Below are 8,283 nucleotides of genomic sequence, written 5' to 3'. Positions count from 1 at the left end.
ATATTTTGTTATTAGTGATTATTAATGTTGTTATATTTCATTATTTTTAATTAACTTATATTATTTTAATATGACCGGTTGGATCCCGAGTTGACCCTAGTCCGACCAACTAACCCTTGAACCACTACCTCAACCGGTTTAATGTCCGGTCCGGTTTTTTGTTCCTTACCAAAAAGCAAAGACAATTTTTGTTGGTTGGGGGGATCAAAGTCAAAGAAAATGAAAAATAGCTTTTGATTTATATTCTGGTCCTATTTTAAGATATTTTTTAATCCTATTTATAGAATAGTAAGAAATTTTTTTTGTATAAATATATAATTTTATCCCTAATTTATTATTGTATTAATTTTCTTTATATAAGATCTAATATATATTAAATAAGAATAAAATTAAAAAAATTGTTTATTACCAAAAAAAATTGTTGAATTTTAAAAGAGGATTAATAAAATTTAAAAATTTCCGTATAAAATACGTTGAAAATGATGTCTCTAAACGGGTGGTACACAGCCACGAACTTTGGATCCTGTTTTGACTTCTTAAATGGGTTTCATCTCTAAGATATACTTTACATCTTCAAATAAATTAAAAAGCAAAATTGTATCCCAAAAAAAAAAAAGCTGATGTTATAGGTATCTTCATCTTCAATATATTTTTATTTTAGTTATATATTTCCTTAAAAATAGAAATAAATTATTTCAATGCAAGAAAATTCATGGAAGATTTTTTTAAAAAATATTTTGAAAGTAAAATAGATGTATTTATCTTTTATTTTCATGGGAAATATGTATCATAAGCTTTTTAAAATAGAGAGAATATCCGCATAACTTCAATGAACTTATAAAAAATTCATATAATTGGATTATATATACGTAATTAAATATTCTTGCCGGTTTAAAATATAAGATAAAGTTTGTTGGAATAGTTTGATTTTTTAATAAGATAACATTCACTTTTATTCAAACGTTTAATGAGTTTTTATTTTCAATTTTACCCTTAACATGTGTTTTCTTTCCTTTTCGATTCATTTATTATATCTTTTACTTATTCTCTTCATTAATAAGGACATATTTATTATTTTAAACTAATTTTAATTAATTTTTTATAAAAATGAATAGATAACATTTATCTTATATTTTGAAAGGAGCAACCGATAGTAAACGTAGAATGAGTAGTACGGTGGTATCTCACCAAAAAGTAAAAAACATTTTTTCGTTGGTTGGGGGATCAAAGTCAAAGAAAAATGAAAAACAGCTTTTGATTTATACTTTATAAAGCAGAAAGATAAGATATTTTTTAATTCTATTTATAGAATACTAAGAAATTTTTTTGTATGAATATACAATTTTATCTCTAATTTATTATTGTATTAATTTTGTTTATATAAAATGTAATATATGTTAAAAAAGAATAAAATTAAAAAATTGTTGAATTTTAAAAGAGGAGGAATAAAATTTAAAATTTTCCGTATAAAATACGTTGAAAATGATGTCTCCAAACGGGTGGTACACAGCCACGAACTTTGGATCCTGTTTCTACTTTTTAAGTGGGTTTCATCTCTAAGATATACTAGTACTTTACATCTTCAAATAAATTGAAAAGCAAAATTGTATCGGGAAAAGAGAAAAAGAAAAGCAAAAACATAATTGATTTGAGGATGTAAATAAAAATCAATACCCAGAATAATGTCTTGTAAATTATTTTAAAATTATATAGCCATCATTTTTTAATTTCAAATATATTAAAATTATAGTAATCTTTCTTAGAATTTTTCTGATATTATAGGTATCTTCATCTTTCATATATTTTTATTTTATTTATATATTTCCTTAAAAGTAGAAATAAATTATTTCAATGCAAGAAAATTCATGGAATATTTTTTTAAATATTTTGAAAGTAAAATAGATGTATTTATCTTTTATTGTCATGGGAGACATGTATCATAAGCTTTTTAAAATACAGAGAATATCCGCATAACTTCAATGAACTTATGAAAAATTCATATAATTGGATTATATATGCATAATTAAATATTCTTGCCGGTTTAAAATATAAGATAAATTTTGTTGGAGTAGTTTATTTTTTATAATATAACATTCACTTTTATCCAAACATTTAATAAATTTTTATTTTCAATTTTACTCCTAACACATATTTTCTTTCCATTCTAATTCACTTATTACATCTTTTACTTATTCTCTTTATTAATAAGAACATATTTTTTAAAAAAATATATGCCTTATATATTTATTATTTTAAACTAATTTTAACTAATTCTTTATAAACACAAATAGATAACATTTATCTTATATTTTGAAAGGAGCAACTAATAGTAAATGTAGAGTGAGTAATACGGTGGTATCTCACCAAAAGTAAAAGACAATTTTTTTTTTAATTGGTTGGGGGATCAAAGTCAAAGAAAAATGAAGAACAACTTTTGATTTATACTCTGATTCTATTTATAAATTAGAAAGATAAGATATTTTTTAGTTCTATTTATAGAATACTAAGAAATTTTTTTTGTATGAATATACAATTTTATCCTTTATTTATTATTGTATTAATTTTGTTTATATAAAATGTAATATGTGTTAAATAAGAATAAAATTAAAAAATTATTGAATTTTACAAGAGAATTAATAAAATTTAAAATTTTCCGTATAAAATACGTTGAAAATGATGTCTCCAAACGGGTGGTACACAGCCACGAACTTTGGATCCTGTTTTAACTCCTTAAGTGCGTTTCATCTCTAAGATATACTTTACATCTTCAAATAAACTAAAAAGCAAAATTGTATCGGACAAAAAGAAAAAGAAAAGCAAAATCATAATTGATTTGAGGATGTAAATAAAAATCAGTAACCAGAATAATGTATTGTAAATTATTTTAAAATTATATAGCCATCATTTTTTAAATTTCAAAATATATTAAAATTATAGTAATCTTTCTTAGAATTTTGCTGGTATTATAGGTATCTTCATCTTTCATATATTTTTATTTTACTTATATATTTCCTTAAAAATAGAAAGAAATTATCTCAACGCAAGAAAATTCGTGGAAGATTTTTTTAAATATTTCGAAAGTAAAATAGATGTATTTGTCTTTTATTTTCATGGGAGATATGTATCATAAGCTTTTTAAAATAGAGAGAATATCCGCATAACTTCAATGAACTTATGAAAAATTCATATAATTGGATTATATATGAGCTCTTAAATATTCCGACCAGTTCAAAATATAAGATAAATTTTGTTTGAGTAGTTTGATTCTTTTATAAGATAACATTCACTTTTATCTAAGTATTTAATAAGTTTTTTTTAATTTTACCCCTAACATATATTCTCTTTCCTTTTTGATTCATTTATTACATTTTTTTACTTATTCTATTTATCAATAAGAACATATTCAAAAAAATACATGCCTTATATATTTATTGTTTAAAACTAATTTTAACTGATTTTTGATAAACATAAATAGATAAAATTTATCTTATATTCTGAAAGTAGAAACTAATAGTAAACGTAGAATGAGTAATACAATGATATCTCACGAAAAAGCAAAGAACAAAAAATCGGGCCAAACCGGCTGGTTCAACCGGTGAACCGGTCAATGGTTCGTTTCAGTTTGGATATTAAATTGGGAGGGAGTTGAACCGGTAACAAGCCAGTCAAACTGATGTGAATAGTTGAAAACCGGTAAAAATTGGTGTAAACTGATAATAAACTAGTTTGGATGATTAGGTTGTTATTGGTCATATTTTTTCTCATTTAGCTCCTAATATCGCAGTCCCTATAGATTTAAATAAATTTTAATGATAATTTTGATATCAATAATTATTAATTTTAGTTAATGACAAACCATAAAGATCAAAATTTTTGATATTGTTATACTTTGTTATTGTTACAATCAAACTATTGTCATATGTCTTTATATTTTGTTATTAATGATTATTAATGTTGTTATATTTCATTATTTTTAATTAACTTATATTATTTTAATATGACCGATTGGATCCTGAGTTGACTCCGATTCGACTAACTAACCTTTGAACCACTATCTCAACCGGTTTAGTGTCCGGTTTGGCTTTTTGTTCCTTGTCAAAAAGCAAAAGACAATTTTTTGTTGGCTGGGGGGATCAAAGTCAAAGAAAAATGAAAAACAGCTTTTGATTTATACTTTGGTCCTATTTATACGGTAGAAAGATAAGATATTTTTAGTCCTATTTATAAAATACTAAAAAAATTTTTATATAAATATACAATTTTATCCCTAATTTATTATTGTATTAACTTTGTTTATATAAAATATAATATATGCTAAATAAGAATAAAATTAAAAAATTATTGAATTTTAAGGGAGGATTAATAAAATTTAAAATTTTCCGTGTAAAATACGTTGAAAATGGTATCTCTAAACGGGCGGCCCACAGCCACGAACTTTGGATCCTGTCTGGACTTCTTAAGTGGGTTTCATCTCCAATATATACTTTACATCTTCAAATAAATTAAAAAGCAAAATTGTATAGGAAAAAAAGAAAAAGAAAAGCAAATACATAATTGATTTTAGGATGTAATTAAAAATCAATAACCAGAATAATGTCTTGTAAATTATTTTAAAATTATATAGCTATCATTTTTTTAATTTCAAAATATATTAAAATTACACTAATCTTAGAATTTTGCTGATATTATAGGTATCCTTCATCTTCAATATATTTTTATTTTAGTTATATATTTCCTTAAAAATAGAAAGAAATTATTTCAACGAGAAAATTCGTGGAAGATTTTTTTTAAATATTTTGAAAGTAAAATAGATGTATTTGTCTTTTATTTTCATGAGAGAATATCCGCACAACTTCAATGAACTTATGAAAAATTCATATATACTGTTGTCAAACTCGCGAGTTGATTCTACGAGTTTAACATTTTCATGTTTTCAATTAACAAAATTATGTCGATTCATTCGTAAACTCATGATAACAATAAACTTAGTTAAACGTACGAGTTCATTTATCGAGTTTACCGTTTTTACTTTTCTAGCTTGCAAAATCGTGTCAGCTCGCTTTTAAACTCGTGCTAAATTTTTGGATTTGATTATATTTAATAACTTTATATATGAATTTTATAAAAATTTCTTTGTTAAATGTGATAAATTATGAACATTAATGGATATAATTTCAATTTAGAATATATTTAAATGAAATTGTTCTCATTTTTATATATTAATTATTTGATTATATATTTTTAATATTAGTTTATTAATAAAAGTAAACTCTTATGAGTTTACAATCCAAGTCTATGATCTAAGTTTATATTATTATCATGAATTTGTTTAAACTCACGAGTTTGACAACCTTGTTCATATAATTCAATCATATATGCTTAATTAAATATTCTTGCCAGTTTAAAATATAAGATAAATTTTGTTGGAGTAGTTTGATTTTTTTATAAGATAACATTCACTTTTATCTAAGCGTTTAATGAGTTTTTATTTTCAATTTTACCTCTAACATATATTTTCTTTTCCTTTTGATTCATTTATTACATCTTTTATTTATTCTCTTCATTAATAAGGACATATTCAAAAATATACATATGCCTTTCATATTTATTATTTTAAACTAATTTTAACTAATTTTTTTTATAAACATAAATAGATAACATTTATTTTATATTTTGAAAGGAGCAACTAATAGTAAGCGTAGAGTGCGCAATACGGTGGTATCTCACCAAAAAGTAAAAGACAAGTTTTTTGTTGGTTGGGGGGATCAAAGTCAAAGAAAAAAAATGAAAAATAGCTTTTGATTTATACTCTGGTTCTATTTATAAGGTAGAACAATAAAACATTTTTTAGTTCTATTTATAGAATACGAAGAAATTTTTTTTGTATAAATATACAATTTTATCTCTAATTTATTGTTGTATTAATTTTGTTTATATAAGATATAATATGTGTTAAATAAAAATAAAATTAAAAAATTGTTGAATTTTAAAAGAGGATTAATAAAATTTAAAATTTCCCGTATAAAATACGTTGAAAATGATGTCTCCAAACGGGTGGTACACAGCCATTAACTTTCAATCCTGTTTTAACTTCTTAAGTGGGTTTCATCTCTAAGATATACTTTACATCTTCAAATAAATTAAAAAGCAAAATTGTATCAGAAAAAAGAGAAAGAAAAGCAAAATCATAATTGATTTGAGGATGTAAATAAAAATCAATAACCAGAATAATGTCTTGTAAATTATTTTAAAATTATATAGCCATCATTTTTTAATTTCAAAATATATTCAAATTATCCGAATCTTTCTCAGAATTTTGCTGGTACTATAGGTATCTTCATCTTTCATATATTTTTATTTTAGTTATATATTTCCTTAAAAATAGAAAGAAATTATTTCAATGCAAGAAAATTCATGGAAGATTTTTTTTAAATATTTCGAAAGTAAAATAGATGTATTTGTCTTTTATTTTCATGGGAGATATGTATCATAAGCTTTTTAAAATAGAGAGAATATCCGCATAACTTCAATGAACTTATGAAAAATTCATATAATTGGATTATATATGCGCTATTAAATATTCTCACCAGTTCAAAATATAAGATAAATTTTGTTTCAGTCGTTTGATTCTTTTATAAGATAACATTCACTTTTATCTAAGTATTTAATGAGTTTTTTTTTCTAATTTTACCCCTAATATATATTCTTTTTTTTTTAATTCATTTATTACATTTTTTTACTTATTCTATTTATCAATAAGAACATATTTCAAAAAAAAATACATACCTTATGTATTTATTGTTTAAAACTAATTTTAGCTAATTTTTGATAAATATAAATAGATAAAATTCATCTTATGTTTTAAGAGGAGGAACTAATAATAAGCGTAGAGTGAGTGATACGATCATATCTCGCCAAAGAGTAAAAGACAAGTTTTTTGTTAGTGGGGGATCAAAGTCAAAGAAAAATGAAAGACAGCTTTTGATTTATACCCTAACCCTATAGAAAGATAAAATATTTTTTAGTCCTATTTAAAAACACTGGGAAAATTTTTATATGTAGATGTACAATTTTATCTTTTTTATTTATTATTATATTAATTTTGTTTATATAAAATATAGTATATATTAAATAAAGTAAAATTAAAAAATTATTAAATATCAAACAAAAATTATGAAATATAAAATTTTTCGTATGAAATACGTTTTTTTTTTTTGCCAATCGTATGAAATATGTTGAAAGTGATATTTTGTCAACATTTTGGGAGCATAATTATCAAAGTCCCATCATCAGCTGTACCATTGACTTGGTCATGGGGTCCATAATCAAGCGATTATAACATGTGGAATTGGTAATCATGTTATGGAATCCCATCCCTAAGGGATTGAACACTTCAATCCTTATCTTGTTCTTGTTTTCAACACTCTAGGTAAAGTATGTAATTAGTGTCCTTTGAAAAAAATTAGAGAAAGACAAAAGAAAAATCCTCAACAAAATGATTGAACCAGATCTTTTGATAAACCGTATTTTCAAAGATTTACTTTTACTTGTTAACAGAGTAATAATGCTGTATAATCTTTGTTAATCTAAGTAACTGACTTTATCTAATGTGACAAAGCTCGTTGCTGTAGGTGAAGTGTTTTTCTGTTTATAAATTACTTGTATCCTAAACTTGCAAACAAAAAAAATGCATTAAATAGATAACTTTTTTTTTTACATTTGCTCTTATTAAAAAAATATATTAAAACTATGTTTTATATTTTCTCTAACTTATTTACTTTATCTCTCTTTGTATTTATTAAATCAACGAGGGTAAAATTGAAAAAGGTTTATTAATCACTCTACAAGTGACTTATATTTAAGAACAAACTTTTTCCTTACAAGTAACTTATAAATAACAAGTGAGAACAGAGCGGCAGTTTACATTTAATGCCGTCTTTTTTTTTTTTTCTCATGATAAGAATATATATATCCGGCAATATATATATTGTGAGTTATGACGTCAATGATATGTTGATTATATTAAAATAGCAATAAACAATTGGTGATGAAGTAATTTTATATTTAAATAGTGCCGTAAAAGGAATGCATTTTTTCTCAGTCACATTACCAATAATTAATAATTAATTAGTGAATGTGAAGGGAATATATGAAACGAAACATTGCTTGGATATGCAGCTAACCATACCCATCAAGAGTGAGGCATAAGCTACTACGAGTATTTCATTAATTTCTTTGTCTTAGCTCATTTTTGTTGATATGATATGATATGTTGGCTTTAGA

The sequence above is a fragment of the Neltuma alba genome, unplaced genomic scaffold (assembly GCF_004799145.2).
Source record: "Neltuma alba isolate B1F8T4 unplaced genomic scaffold, ASM479914v2 tig00011257_pilon, whole genome shotgun sequence".
In the NCBI taxonomy this organism is placed as follows: Eukaryota; Viridiplantae; Streptophyta; class Magnoliopsida; order Fabales; family Fabaceae; genus Neltuma; species Neltuma alba.
This window is presented reverse-complemented; position numbering follows the sequence as displayed.